Below are 16,283 nucleotides of genomic sequence, written 5' to 3'. Positions count from 1 at the left end.
TGTTCCAGGAAACATTTGCCAAAAAAAGATAAGACTGTAAACCAATAAATAGTTTCACTATTTGTGTCAGATAATTCCTGAAAATCAATTTATCTGAGACAATGGTCTGCTTACCTAGACAAACAGCTCACTTTTCAAACAGTAGTTTACTCATCTGGACCCTCATTTCACTATAATGACCAATCCTAAATTATTATGTCATGACCATTGCTCAATACTGATCAGTTTTCTGCTTTGAAAAACTCTCTTAAACCACTTGAACCTAGACCTCCAAATCCTATGAATACTCTTTCGTCTGTGATATTGCTAAAACGCTGTTAAGGTGATGTTCTTCCTTACTACAGAAAGTTCATTGTCTGATGGTGATATTTTGGGGTAGTCAACAACTTTCAGTCTTAATCCAGCCTACAACTAGCCTATAGTAGTGCTCAGTAAATATCTGTTGAAATAAGTACTTAAGAGAGCAAATCAATATGACATGGTGCTTTGATTGGATGGGAACAGATGTGAAAAGATTCAGGGGTTCTTCCAAAGTACTGTGTCAACTTATGCCATTACTTAAGATGGCAAAAACACAAGAGCAGATTTTCAGTGAGAAGATAGTGATTTCAATTCTAGACATGTTGAGTTTGAGATTCCAGGAATATGGAGATATTCAATTCTATGCTCAGTGATGGCAGGCCCAAGATATAAGATTTGTCAAGGAGGTTGGGAACTTGTTTTTTTAAATCAGTGGTTCTCAAAATATGGTCTTCAGACCAGCAGCATCAACACACCTGGGAACTTGTTTGGAAATGTAAATTCAAATTTCTGGGCTCCATGCCAGACCTACTGTATTGAAAACTCTATGGATGGGGCTCAGCTGTCTGTTTTAACAAGTCTTCCAGGTGATCTGATGCACCATAAAGTTTGCAAAGCATTGTCTTAAAAATTAATCACAACTACCAAGTTCTAAGACAAGATGTTACCCAAACTTCTGATGATATACTAAGGCAAGTATGTCTTTGTATGGGCAGGTCCTCCCTAACATGGAACCTGAGATGCTATGCAGCAAAGCAACAAAACCTCTCACTCACTGCATTTGAATCTGGATATCCCACTTTCTACTTGTGTGCCGTAGAGAGTCAATTGCTTAACCTTTCTGAGCTTAGGTTCCTCATCTATAAAATGGACTATGAATAATACCCACTTCACTGAGCTCTTGTGGTGATTAAACGAGTTAATAGATGTTTAAAGTGCTTAAACCTGTAATAAGATTGCTGCTTTAAAAATCTTTACTTCTTTAGAAAGTCACTGCCCTTCTATTTGTCTAAAAAATATTTCCTTCTGTACAAGTTCACCTCAAACCTCTCACCTGTCAAAAGCTTCTATTGGTTAGCTATATAGCATTAGTTATCTTACATTGCTTGGTCTACAGGAGGTATTCAATAAATTTATTAGTTGAGTGAATACACACTCCAGTCCTCATTTCCTTATTTCTTCTCAGAGTTTTATAGCTTTTATTATCAGTATCTCTTATTTCAGCACTAAATTATACTTGTTGTCTTTATGCCTTACTTCTTGATTGTACTATAAGCTCTTGGAGGGGAAGTATTCTGCCTGCCTTATCTTGTCCACCTACACAGTACCTGATACAGTGTTGTTGACATAAAGGAAATTCAATAATGATCTGTGTTAAAACAAAAAAAAAGAAAAGAGCTTAACTTTTTCAGTCTCAAATCCATTTACCCTACTAAATTTTTGCAATTTCTTACTCTCTTCTCCCAGCATAACAAGTTTGAAATCTTCAACTATCACTTTCTCCCAGGGGTCATGAGATGAAAAGAACTAGGATTCAAGAGGAAAATAGAAAAGTCTTTCTGCGTAGGCAAGATCCAGGTGGTCCTGGGTGGCTGAGGGGCTGAAAAGAATCCTAGTTCTTTTCATCTCATGACCCCTGGGAGAAAGTGGTAGTTGAAGATTTCAAACTTGTTATGCTGGGAGGAGTATGAAGTTCTTTTAAACATTTAGAAAAACAGTGTAATGTATATAATGAAGGAAGGAAAATTTTGGAGGCAAATAGATCTGGGACATAAATATTTACCTTGTAGTGTTATGTGAGGAGATTAAATAGAACAAGTTATGTATTGTACCCAGCATATGGAAAGTATTTAATAAATGGTAGACATTATTACAAAATAAAGGAAGAAATAAAAGTACTAAAAATCTCAGAAATGAAGGCTACTTGTTGTCAGAGTCGACATGTTGTCATTATCTATAAAATATAATCTCTAGTATTGTGGACATTAGTTCTATTCTGAAATTCTATTTAAATTTTGTTCAAGAACGACCCCATCAAATCTCAAATCACTTTACTTTTGATAACTAATCTTCAAATAACACATCCTAATTAATTATGTAACTAAAGGGTCTCCTATATACAGTGAGAACTTCTACCCTGAAAACTCTGTTCACTAGTTACCTGTGACTCGGGAGACAAAGAATTTTCCGAACACTTAGGCAAAGGCTGGCTGCAGCTAATAGACTATTCGCTAAGCTCATCTCAGTGCCTCCTCCAGGAATCTTTAAGTGTCCTTCCTCTAGAGTTTATTAGGAATTGTTCTCCCCAAGGGCTCTTCCAATTTTTTCATAAAACTTTAGCAGGGACGGTGAGAAACTGAAAATCCAATGAGAATCCTTTTCTTCTTCAGAAGGATATATGCATTCAAGAGGAAAATAGAAAAGTCTTTCTGGGTGGGCAAGATCCAGGTGGTCCTGGGTGGCTGAGGGGCTTCGGAAGGGCTGTTTGGAGATAAGGATATAGTAAGATACGAACATATCACATGGTTTGTAAGGATATGTTTTTTTTCCTGCAAAGTACTTGGAATAAAATTTCTGATTAATATTCTGCATCCAGTTGTAGGTACCGTTGACTCATACATAAAAATAGCTACTGCCATTCTTGCCCTCCTCCATCATCTTCTGCAGGGCCCAGAGCTACCTTGGGACCCACCATAGGGGAAATGACATTCTTAGATAACTTGGGTTTCCAAAGAGGAGTCATAAAAGAGCTAGGGCAGGTTTACATGAGTTGACTTCAAAGAAGGTCTCATGTCCAGCCAGAAGTCAGAGTTCACTGCAGGCCTTCTTTGCATTTCTTATTCATATTGCCAAAAAGAGCTTCATTTATATGAATAGGCTTTCTATATTTTAGAAGGCAAATCTCCCCTAAGGGATCTAGAAATTCAAAACATTTACACATGATTTGACATAAATTACTTACTTGAATTCAATAAATTATAACTGTTTGGTAATCTACATTATGTAACCTATCACATATGTGTGATGATTGAATAGAAGAGTAAACCATCGACACCTATAAATAATGGTTAATTAAATTATAGCTAAATGTACTATAATTAATTTTCATTCTCTACTTCTCCTTCTTCTATGGAGAAATGTGAAGGAGTGTTTTTCATTTATATATAAACATGAGCCCCAATTCTTTCACTTATAACTATAAAGAAATATGCGTGGACTCAGAAATAGCCAGAATGTTCTCACTATTCGATTTATGAACACCCGCGCCTGGTATTTGTGCATCCTAGTTATTTCTGTGTTTTTTCTCTGTCATGGTCTCCATCTTTTGTCTCATTATCTCTTTTAATATCTTGAAAAATTAGTCTATATTTACTTCTACTTCCTCTCCCCATTCACTTTTCAAATCTTTGTAACCTGAATTTTGTCCCCACCATTTTACTAACATACTTCTCAAAACAAAAAGGTAACCTCTTATTAATCAAACTTAAAGGACTCCTCTATGTTGTCATTCACTCAATTTCACTGCAGAATTGCATCTTTTTCTCATACCTTTGATTTAGAAATTTCTCATCTTTTAGAGCATTTGATTTACTCACTTTTTTCTAATGCCCATAGTTAAAAAGTAAAAATTTATTTAAGATTCTCCCACAGCTTAAACTAGTGATTCTCAGCCTTGACTATTCATTAGAATCACCTAAGAAAGCTTTAAATCTAATGGTGCCTGTGTCCCACTCCCTGAGGTTCTAATTTAATTGTTCTGGGGTGTGGTCTGAGTACTGGAAGTTTTTATTAAGAAGTTCCCAGGTAATCTTAATATTTCACCAGGATTGAGAACCATCTTAAATTGTAACTCAGATTTCAGGGGATGCTATCATTTTTTTGAGACTTAAAATTGTCTCAAGCTCCCATACCATGGGAAGGTCCAGGTCCTCTTTAACATAACTGTCAATCTTGAGGGCTGACATTCTCATGGTCCTTTCTGTTTCCAAGTTCATAACCTCCCGAACATTTGGTATCACTTGTATCTCACTTTCTAAACCAACTCGTCCTCCTGTCTCTACTCTACACAGTGGAGATGTAGAACTCAGCCTCCTTTCCTGCTGTCTCTCTGAACCGTACACTAGAGACAGTTTTATGGTGGAAGATTTTACTGAAGGTTTGTGTCAAACAAAGTAAGGGTTTTGGCGTCAATGTGAGAGTTTTTAAAGCAAACAGACATGAGCAATTTCTATAAGTTCCAGCCATATGCCTGAGCCTTCTCTTGTTTTAAAACCTTTCTCATACCTTAATTATCCTCATATTATGTCAAGTAATTTTCATTTCCACCCCCTTTGGCACTCTTAGCAGCAATCTTCTCTTACCAGTGTCCTAAAATAGAATCGGGATAGTATGTATATTAATTTTTCCTCTGATATAAAGTACGTCTCCTCTTTCCTCTTCCTTACTCTCCTTAGAAGAAAGAAGTCCCTACATTCAGTTCTGATTAAAAAACAACAACGACATTTTTTCTCCTACCACACATGACTCCAGTTATCAATTACTGTGGTAGGCAGAATCCTAAAGATGTCCCCTCAAGTTTCCTGTCCTCAGTTATTCAATCAAACACTTATGAAGGTACTACTGTGAAGGAACTTTGTAAATGTAATTAAAATTATGGACCTTAAAAGAGGGAGATTACTGGATTATCCATGTGAGCCCAATCTAATCACATGAACTCTGAAAAACCGAGGTCTATAGACTAGAAAGTCTTGCTAAAGATTCAAGAATGTAAAGGATCTTGATGTGTGATGAAGACATTTCAGTCGATGACATGCTAAACTTCTAGCCCAGGTAGCATAGTAAATGTATAATTTGTTCACTCCTTGTGGCCTGAACATATAGCAACAATAGAATATAAACAGGAGGAGAAAGAGCCAATTTTAAAGATAAAATGATCATCTCCATGAACTGAGAAAGTGATAGAAACACAGTACAGTGAAATTTATTGGTCTCTAAGTCATTGTGCCTAAGATTTGAGATCTTTCAGGGTAAAGGTTAGGGAAAGGGGAGTTAGAAGCCAGAGGTTGGGGTGGGATTGCTTCTCTTGTAAAAGGAAGCTTAAAAATAAAAACAGACACACTATACCTGACTGTCGCTTTGGGCTTTGAGAAAACTCTGGGCTTAGGAAGGCAGAAGAAAGCGGACACGGCCATAGGACCAGGAACTGAGCCAAGGTACCCCTCTGTCAGTGACAAATCTGCAAAATCTACAATATCTCCATAAATGAGACCTTGAATCACTATGCTAAGGTTCTGATCTGGGATTCTGGGGGGCTGCATAGGCAACTGCAAAATCAGTAGACTGGCAGGGACATGAAGGGTGGTTGTTGAAAAATAAAAAGAGAAAAAGCCTCTTACAATGTATTTGTAATCTGCCCTTACCACCACCACCCCGCCCTCCACCCAATCCAATACACAAGGAGAAATCTAATTCCAGAACAGACAGACAACAAATTCAGTGGTCAAAGCAAGAATTTACTCCAGATTAAAAAGATTTAATATAAGTATGCTTAGAATGTTCAAAGAGATGTTGAAGCACGGTTTCCATTTTTAAAAAGTGAACAAATTATTAACCAATACCAAACAAAAATGAAATAAAACAGCCATAAAATAGAATCGATTATAAATCTTAGAAGCAGAAAATATAGTAATTGAAATAAAAAAAAGTAATTACTTTAGTTATCTATTACAGTGTAAGAAACTATACCAAAGTGCCTTAAAACAACATCATTCTAGGTCAGGACCTTGGCACTGTTCAATTAGGAGCTTGGCAAGGGTGACTTACTTGGCTGCAGTCAGCTGGGTAGAAAGTTGCAAAAGTCTTCATGAGCCTCAAGATTTTACCATGTAGCTTTTTTCTTTCCACATTGTGTTTTATCATTCATTAATCTAGCCCATGCTTCTTTACAGTATGGTGGCTGATTTCCTTGAGAGAGCATGAAAGCAGAGATGCCAGGCCTCTTAAAGGGCTGAAACTAGTACCATGTCACTTCTGCTACAGTCTATTGGGATATAGACTCAATCACTTCTTGACAGGAATAGCAAAGTTTCACTACAAAAAGCATGTGGGATGGGAGATAGTGTGTGATCATCTTTAGGAATATAATCTACCACAACAGTACTGAATAAACTTTACAGAGAAAAAATTAGTGAATTAGAAGATGGTATTGAAGAATTAATCCAGAATATAGCATGAAAAAAAATATAAACAAAAAGAAAGGGCAGTTAAAGAACAGACTAAGAAGAAGAGAGTTGAGGGAATGACAAAGAAGCAATATTTTGGTGGGATAGCTGCTAAAAATTTTCTAAAAACTGAAGAAATAATGAATCTTAGTTCCAAGTAACTCTGGATAACAAGCAAAATAAGTAATAATAAATCTATATCTAGTAATACTATAATCAAATAGCAAAATATCAGAGAAAAAAATTATTGAAAGCTATTTGAATGTGAAGTGAAACTTAGACTCTAGAATGCAATGGAATATTTCCGATGTATTGAGAGAAAATAATCTTCAATCTGGAATATATAACTAAGCTATAAATGCTTAGTTACAACTAAACTAAGAATGCTGGCAAATAAAGGACATTTTCAGTCATTGTTAAGACTTAAGGAGTGTTTGATCTACAGATAACAGTTAACTTTGGAAGTCAATGCAATGAACTGAGAATGAGGAGTACAAGAAACACAGATATTGATACTATATCTTGGTAAATTTAATTATATACGTTATAAAGACAACTGTACAATTTCGTTTTGAAAATTTTTGATACTAAAATTTTAAGAACCCCGGGGGTGGTGATGTAAAAGTCCACATCATTGTTAGGAGGAAAATCAAAATATGAAATAACTGTAGGCTTTGTTAGAACAATTTATGGTTAATTATAATTTAAGATTAAGAACTAAGATTAAAAACTGGCAGAAGTTTGTGTAGAAAATATAGAATACATTATCAAATCAAGAAAAGGCAAAAGATTAAAAAAAAAAAACAAGAAAGTAACAGAAAACATAAAGATGTCAGAAATAAATCCTAATATATCTGAAATCGCAATAATATCAATAGATTAAACTCATCAATAGATTAAACTGGTCAGATTAGATTTTTTAAAAATCAAGCTATACACTATTTAGAAATAAAATCCTTGTAGCAACATGGAAAATATAATTTAAAGAAAAAAAATGAGTAAAGATAGTGGCTCTATGTAATACAATGAATAGCCCATCAAGAAGACATAATAATCATGATTGTTTTTGTCATTACAACGTAGTTTCGGGATATATAAAACCCAAATTGACAGAACTGGAAGACAATTGGATAGGTCCACAATCATAATAAGAGATTTAAAGATCTCTTTAAATCTTTAAAAATCTTTAAAAGTGGATAACTTCTGATATAACAGTCTAAAAATTAATAATGGTATAAAGCAGAACTTTTGTGTGCCCCATAGGTTACAGGTGTGCTGACATATTTATTGCCTTTTTCACCTTTATGATTGCTGGGTGAGCCTGGGGCACCTGGAACATCCCTTCACTCCCTGCAGTTGTGAGCCGCCTAAAACATTTATAAAACTGATCATATACCAGCTTAAACTGGTGAGCAAAGATTAAAAAAGGAAACATAATATCTAACATAGGAATCGGAGCCAGAAAATTAGTACATTCATACACCGTTTCAAGGTGTTTAAATTGCTATAAACTCGCTGCACTATAATTTGGCAACGCTTCTTAAAATCCTTGGAATTTTGTATATATTTTGATTCAGCAGTAACAATCCTAGAAAGCTTTGTTAAGAATATAGGTATACAAATAGGCAAGTATATATGCACAAGGATGTTCATCATGGTGTTATGTGTAACATGGAAAAATTGAATATAACCTAAATGTCTTAATGCCTGGAATTAGTCAAAATATATATGCAATTATACGATAGAATAATATGAGGTATTAAAAGAGATACAGAAATGGCCTAGCAAATATTTGGTGTTTGTAGTATAGTTCCACTAACCTGGACTTGTGAAGACATTGCTTAATCGATCAAAGCATTCCTTCTCACTTAGAACATGGTCTCAGAGTCCTCTTAATATCAAGCTCTCAGCAGCCATAATCAGGATCAAAAATAAAAGGAAACATGAAACTTATGAGCCATATCTATTGTAGAGGAATAGCTAACGATATAGAAAAATGTTCATTATGTATTGTTAAGGGAGAGAAAAGCACAATATTAAGGAATATACACTGATGATTACATTTTCTTTAAAGAATATTCATTCGTACATATGTATAGATAAAGACGTTGAATGTTAAAAGTAATTATTTTCAGGTGATGGGATTGCGTGTGATTTTTATCTTTTATTTTCCACAGTGAAGGTATATTACTTTTGAAGTAAGAAAAATTAAAGAGATTTTTTTCTCATTTTCTTTAAGCCCCAGGTTCTGAGTCATTCCTCATATTGAATAAATTTCTCCCTTAACTCCTTTAGTTGTCTGAGACTCTTTCATCACGCTTATCAGAGTCTGTCCTTTGCTAATCTGTGTATGTGTGTCTTTCCCCTCACCTGGACTGGAGGCTCTGGAGTGTAGTGACTCATAGTACTCAACACAAGTGGATTGCTTTCAGTAGGTGCTAGGACACATTTTTGTTGAATTTCGTGGAATGAACTTTTGGAACACATCTTTAGCTAAAGCAGATGGCAATAACTCCATGCATGCTAAGCTCAAGTACAGAGTCAGCAAGTGGAAGCTGATCCAAAGTGGCTTGGAACCTTGAAAGAAAAGAAACTGGTTTGTCAGGCTCAGTGGACTTCTTGAGTCCTCTGTAGAGCTTTTCCCATACAACAGTTTTATTTTGTGCAAATGAAAGATAATTTGTTTCTATTGTGTAGAACATGGTAGGATGGATATCCAGGCAGTGATTTTTCAGTTTTCTGTCTGTGACTGAGGAAGAGGTCATCTTTCCAGAAGTTCTTGAATACAGCAGAAGTAGACTGCTTTCACCTCTGAACTCTGGAGGCTATATGATGGTACTGTTAAGAAAGATTGAACTGGAATAATTTCTCCTCAGGGCTGAATACTCAGTGATCTGCAAAAGCAGCTCTCTAATTTGATGCCTTTGTCTGTACCTTCAGCACTAATTTCTGATAGAAAATACATGAAGGAGGAAGTGGTCTAAAGTCAGGACCAGAAGTGAAGTGGGAGAGAGAAATTTCTAGGACCTACTTAATGAAACAGAGAATTTGAGAAGCTCATTTGGGCTTCAAAAAAGGCACTAGAGCTGAAGAATAGAAATCATTATTTCCAGGAGAATTAAACTATTATTATCAGCGAATTTTTTTAACTCAAAAATCTAAATGGCTTTAATTAAGGAATTGGTGAATTGGGCAGCATCTGATCTAACAACTAGAAGGGTGCTCCCTGCTAATTTTTCTTAAGTTGAGGCTTAAACAACAAAAAAACAACAACAAATTAAAATGCTGGAGTCCATCTTATTCATTGTTTTGCTTTTACATTTGTCACTACTAAACATTTTCAGGAAAGAAAAAGTGTCTTCTTTTTAATGATCTTCAAAAAAGGAAAGTACATAACCTTTCTCAGTAAATTGTTCCAAAGTTGAGCAATGCATGCTTTAAATAGAGAAGGACATTACATATATAAATAACTGACAGTAAAATTAAAGTCTATGCCTTTTTTTCAGATGCTTAATAGGTATGGGACTAGTGATCCTGGTTCTTAGTGTTATCAAACTTCATATGTATTACAACAGATACCAACCCCAGAATTATAATTTCTAGGGAGATATCAATAGATGATTTAGATGTGCTTAAAGTTTACTGCAGTCTTTCCAATTACTTGTAAGTAGTTAAAGTGGTCATTTGGGTAGAAGAATCACATGTCTACATCCATTTTGTATGAGTCATGGAGAATAGAATAAACCACATCCATGAAAATATAATTATATTAACAAATTTTCCCACATTCTCTTCTCCATGATAAATCATCTAGCCCATTTTTTCTTCAGAAGTCTTCATTTAAAAATCTTTAGTCATAGAAACATGAGATTTTAGAGCTGGACAGGAATGCTAAAACAACCTAGACTTATGTCATAATTTTCCAGTTGAGAAAACTGGAGGACTAGAGTTTTAGTTAGTAAAAGAGCCTATATAGAACACAAGGCTGCTGACCTTTAGCCCTGGGCTTTTAATACCACGTCATTACACTGCCCTGCCTCTTCTGCTATATCAGGAATTTTCAGTTGGATACTTATGTATACCAGGGCCTAAATTAGTGCTACTTCCGGTGTGGTTCATGGACCTGCGTTGATCCATGAATATTTGTTACTGGTCTATGATGAGATAAGTAAAGAAATTGAAAGTGAGATTTAGGAACTTTTATAAGCAATTTGACAGAGTAATTTATGTCTGTTGGATATAATAATAAACAACAATTTGCACTTGTGTTTATCATGTCTGGTTTTGTAATTTTATTTACTCAGTAATTAATTTTTATAGTAGTTTATAAGATGATCAGTCTTCAATGAATTAGAAATAAAAAGCAGTTTGTTACCACAGATGGACTGAGAAGAGCTGGTCTAAGAGAGGCACTGAGTTTTTATAAAAATTGACAAAGTATGAACAGAACAGGACGCTTATAAACTTATAAAAGTAATTGAAAGAAGTGATCTTAGTATTTTTGTGGTGGTGGGACTTGAATACTACAAGTAGTGGAAAAGCTGAAGAACACTCAGTTATGACACATTTTCATGGCACTGTCTTAATTGCTCTCCAGTTTCTGAAGTTCTTTTAGAAATGCAATTTTTAAAAACTCATAGCATAGGATCATTATTATACACTGACTCTAATACATTTTTTACCATACTTTTTTATACACAGTTAAATCCATCTTCTTTTTTCGTAATTTCAATTTTCTCCCTAAATATTCTAGTATCTGCTCCTTACTTACCTAGTCGAGTTTATTATTATCACTAGTCAGGTTTCATCATGATTGTAAAAGGTCTAATTCAGTCTCCTAGGCTTTCTTTCACCTCTAGATTCAGTGAGCATAATTGTATCCCATTATCTAAGTGAAAGAAAAATGCAAGGATGCTTGAATACAATATCAGTCACAATGAAATATTCCTGGCTAGCCTCTTTAGGGTTGATAATGACCTGCTGATAACTACCTCCTCAGACACTCTAACCATTTATTAACCCACATAATGCACTAAAGGCAGAATCCTAGCAACATCAACTACCTGACACAGCTTAAACCTGAAAGTGCATAAAAACCCCTATGAGCAGTGAATAAGAGAGCTATCATAAAAGCTGCACATGGTTCTAAACACCAGGTTGGAGTGTAATGTCTTGGTGTTGTGTGCAGGCTCAGGTTGGTAACTGATGCTTTTCTCTGCACTCTGAATAGCCTACTCACCCCTCAAACACCACTTCTAGCAAGTCCACTCTGAGACTTTCATTCTCAGTGCACTGGCAGGGACTTGTATGTATTTCTATGGCTCTTATACAACTTTGTTGTACTTTTTTATCCATGCATCTGCCTGTCAGCCCTTTCTAATAAACAGATAGAAGGAAAGGACTATGTTTTATGTATATTTGTATCCTTAGCACCTTGTACATATTAAGCACTCCACAGTGTTGAAGGAACGAATAAAGTTATCTGATTTTGCCTTCAGTTCTTCTGAAGTATAAAAACAGCCATGCATCTCAGCTATCTTAATTTTTCTTAGTCATAAAATGTACATACAATTGTAGTACCTCTATCTACCAGCAGATTACAGTTTCTTGTTGCAAATGTCTATAATTCCAATAGGAAGTATAAAAGAGACTGGAGTAGAAGGTACTTGTATCAAGAATAAAGCTCATGACTGCATTCCTGCCTCTGGTATCATTTTATTAATCTACCTGCCCTGAGGTCTGACTTTTACTTGCCTCAGTAGAGAGATGATTGGACCTTTCCATGAGTCAGCTGAGGTATATTTTTTCCCTTTCTGCTTCCTCCAAACTGCCTTATGTCCAACATGCACTGCCTTGTTTCATCTTCTTTATTCTTACTTGGAATATCTGCCCCATGTAAATGATTAAGTATGAAATATGAATACTAAATATGAAATATTGAATTTATAACAAGACCATACTTTGCATTAGGCTTCTTACTATATACAGTGGACGCATGGAAGAGCAATGTATCCTGAGGAACTCACAATTTAGTGAGAAAAATAGATAAGTTAATAAATTGTTAAATTGCCTAGAGCTACCATTAATTTAACAGTCTCTTTGTCAAGTCTTTTACTTTTATAATCTTATTTACTTTTCTTTAGGTGATACTATCAGTATTCCCACTTCACAGATAAGGAGAGTAAATCTTGGAGAGAGTGTGTAAATCGCCCAAGATCTCATTACTTATAAGAAACAGAATGAGGATTTAAATTTAAGATATTTGAATATCTAGTCTGCACAGTGTGCCCTAATGTCTCTATATGGATATTTGGGTCCCCTTTCCAGCTCCTTTCCTAACTTATCTGGAAAATTCACTAGGTGGAGAAGAGTAGACCTCATTTTTCAAATTATGTTTCATAAAACAACAGGTACTATGGCTATCTCATGTGGGTTAAATAAGTTTTGAAGAGATTAAATAAGTTTTTAAGAGATTAAAATCTTTAGCTCTGCCCTAATATAACGGAGCTTTTACTTTAGCATAGATTAAATTAATATTTTAAAATTTATTATTTAAGAAAACAAGTACGTTAACATCCATTGTCCTGTCCTCTATAAGGATCTTGCAAATCATTTTGGCCTTTATTTCCTCTTAGTATTCTTTCCAGGTAACTAATAAGTTTTTGCTCTAATTATCTAATTTTTCCTTTCTGAAATAGAATCAGCTTTGTTGTCTTCTGAAACCTGTATGATCTTGTTTAAATTCTCAAAAATAACACCTGTTGACCTATAAGGACCCTGATAACTTCGTAACCACCTCATTATGAAAGTAATCAGGCACTTCAAACTTGAACTCATTTAATTTACTTCCAAGTATTCTCCTACTATGGCTTGATTTCTTGCCCTTCCAACTTCTGTGAGGTTTGTTCCGTTGCCAATTATAGTTCATTTTTCTAACATGATTTTTTAGAGTTACCTATGATCAAATCTTTATTGCACTATTACTAAGAAAAAACAATGTGTCCCTTTGTCCTTCCTACAGTGAGAAATGAGTCATATTGAGCCAGAGTTATGTTTTCCTATGACATAGCAAAACCTTGTCTTATTCTACAAATGACTGGTACTGAGTGGAAAATGTCATCTCTACTTTATGTGTTAATGCTGCTATGATACTTTTGCCCATAAAAACAAAATGGAAATCCCATAATATGCTGAAAAAAATAGGTATTGGTAATTCACTGGTGAATGAATGTATAGGTGAATGCTTGATGTAAAGTTTTGTTTTATTTTTGTTTAAATTACTTTCTGCAATATTTGAAGCTATCTACTTGTCTTAATAATCCCACTACCCAAGGAGAAACAACAGTTAATTCACTTTATTTAAATGAAACCAACACATTGAATTTTCCCAAATATTTGATTATTAATGTTGCAATTAGCTTTTTCTATTTCTAGTAGGATTTAAATAATGAGAATTATCCTGTTGATCTATTAAGCAAATCAGGCAGCAGAATATTTCTTGAGGATATCCTAACAAGAGAGATTTCTGTATCAAAGACCTTTATTTTATCGTGTTGGTTTACTCATACAATATAGTGTGGTGCATTAACCAGGGTTCTGCAGAGAAATAGAACCAGTAGGATTTGTGCATGTATGTAAAGAGATTTATGTTAAGGAATTGACTCACATAACTGTGGAGGCTGACAAATCCCAATTCGGCAGGGTAGGCTAGCAGGCTGGAGACTCAGGGAAGAGCGATGTTGTAGCTCCAGTCCGAAGGCAATCTGTCCTTCTTCCTTGGGAGACCTCAGCTTTGTTCTCTTAAGACCTTCAATTTATTAGTTGAGAGTCACCCACATTTTGAAGAATGATCTGCATTATTCGATGTCTCCTGATTTAAATGTTAACCACATCTAAAAATATACTTTCATAGCAATATCTAGACTGATGTTTGCCCAAACATCTTGGCACCATTTACATCTTAGCCAAGTTGATACATAAAATTAGCCATCACAAATGGTCATGTTTTTAATTATTTCAAAATTCATGACAAAATTTAGAGACTGTACAGTACTAAAAATAATTAAAGCAAGAATAACTTTCCAGAATGGATAGAAGAAAATTTGATAAGATCCTATGTAAGATGAGAGACCAAACTGAGGTCATTTTTCTCCAGTCCTTCCACTTTAGGAGCAAGTGTTTTCTAATGTGGAGATGGAGTTTGAAATTAAGAAACTAGATAACTGGAAAGAAGGCTGTGCCATCTCTGAGCTAAAGCAAGTGAAGCATCTACACATGAATTTCTTGACTCTCATATTAAGTTGTAAATTGTTTATGGACCAGGATTATAGATCACATTTCTTTTGCACCTTGTAGATCATAGTATATTGTTGGATAGTTTAAGTGGAAGAGTGAATCTCTGAAAAAGTTAACCCATAGATTCAGTAAACAAAGGGATCAAGTAAAACCAAAAGGGCATTGAGGGTAGGGTAAAGCGTAGGGGATTGGGTGATTGTAGGGCTAGTGAGGGAGGAGATAAGGTGCTATGAGTGGTGAGGCAATAAAAGGTGTTTGGGAAAGAGGCTGTTGTTGAAAAAGAAAGCAGTGAACTAGATATCTTGGTCACAGCGTAGTGCTTTTCTGATAATGTGGTCCCCCTAAAATGCGAATTTCCCAAGGTAGGGGTAGATGTATGCCATTGATATGATGAAAGGCAAGATTTGAAGTAGCTCATAATTCATGCATACGTTATTTGTTACTTAGGATGATGGAAAAGGGTACAGGTTGGGAGGAAAAATAGGAGCCAACTACCACGTTATCTAGAAAGATAAGAGAGTTTATGAAAGTTACACATGAAGGCAGCATTGTTATTATTAAGGTTAATGATCAATGTTTATAAAGATGATAGAGAAAAGCAGCACTTTTGGAAGTTATTAAGACTTTCAAGAATGACAAGACCAGAGAAGGTATTCTAAAATTCTTAAATGACACTGAGAATGGAAAATTGTGTCAGTCAGTTCAAGGGCTGGTTTGGAAAATGTAAGATTATGGTAAAATGTGTGTGGACTGACTTGGATGAGTGTTCAGGGAAGTCAACTTAGGTAAAAAGTCTGGCTCAAGAATATTTGGTTGAGAGGAGAAGGTATGGGTTGAGAATAAGAAAAAGTTATAGATTAAAGACACAATCTTCTTTTCTAAAAATGCTGGGGGATCCAATGCTTTATGAGCCTTGTTATACACACAGGCACACATGCACACACACAACAAACATACACTAATCATCAGTGCTTCAGATTCTACAAAACGCATTAGGAGTAAAGTTAAAATTCTGAAGAATAGTGAAACGTCTCATTGTTTAATTACTAATGTTTAAGGACATTGATTTCAAATAACCTATGCATACAAAAATATTTTAAAAATTTAAGTCCTTGCTAAAAGAATTCCAAACACCATTGTTATATAATGCTAAAATATGCACACATTAATAAACAAAATTTATAATCAAATTTCCTGTCTGGTAAACTAAAAATGTGTATGATAAGCAAGACTTGGGAAATAGGACGCAGAGTAAAAGCAAAAACAAAGTGGAGCAATTAGTAATTTCCAACCTATTATGGTGGATGGACCAAAACACTACTAGGTTGCTATTTGCACATGAATGATGGATGGTAATTTACAGTGAAATAAATCCAAATGATAATTTACCGACTAGGTATTCTTCTTCCAACGTTGTTTTGAATCAAGAAATTTACTAATACAAGTGCCAGACTCAACTCATCTGCT

This window comes from Pteropus vampyrus, unplaced genomic scaffold (genome assembly GCF_000151845.1).
Source record: "Pteropus vampyrus isolate Shadow unplaced genomic scaffold, Pvam_2.0 Scaffold11, whole genome shotgun sequence".
NCBI lineage: Eukaryota > Metazoa > Chordata > Mammalia > Chiroptera > Pteropodidae > Pteropus > Pteropus vampyrus.
Note: the sequence above shows the minus strand (reverse complement) of the source record.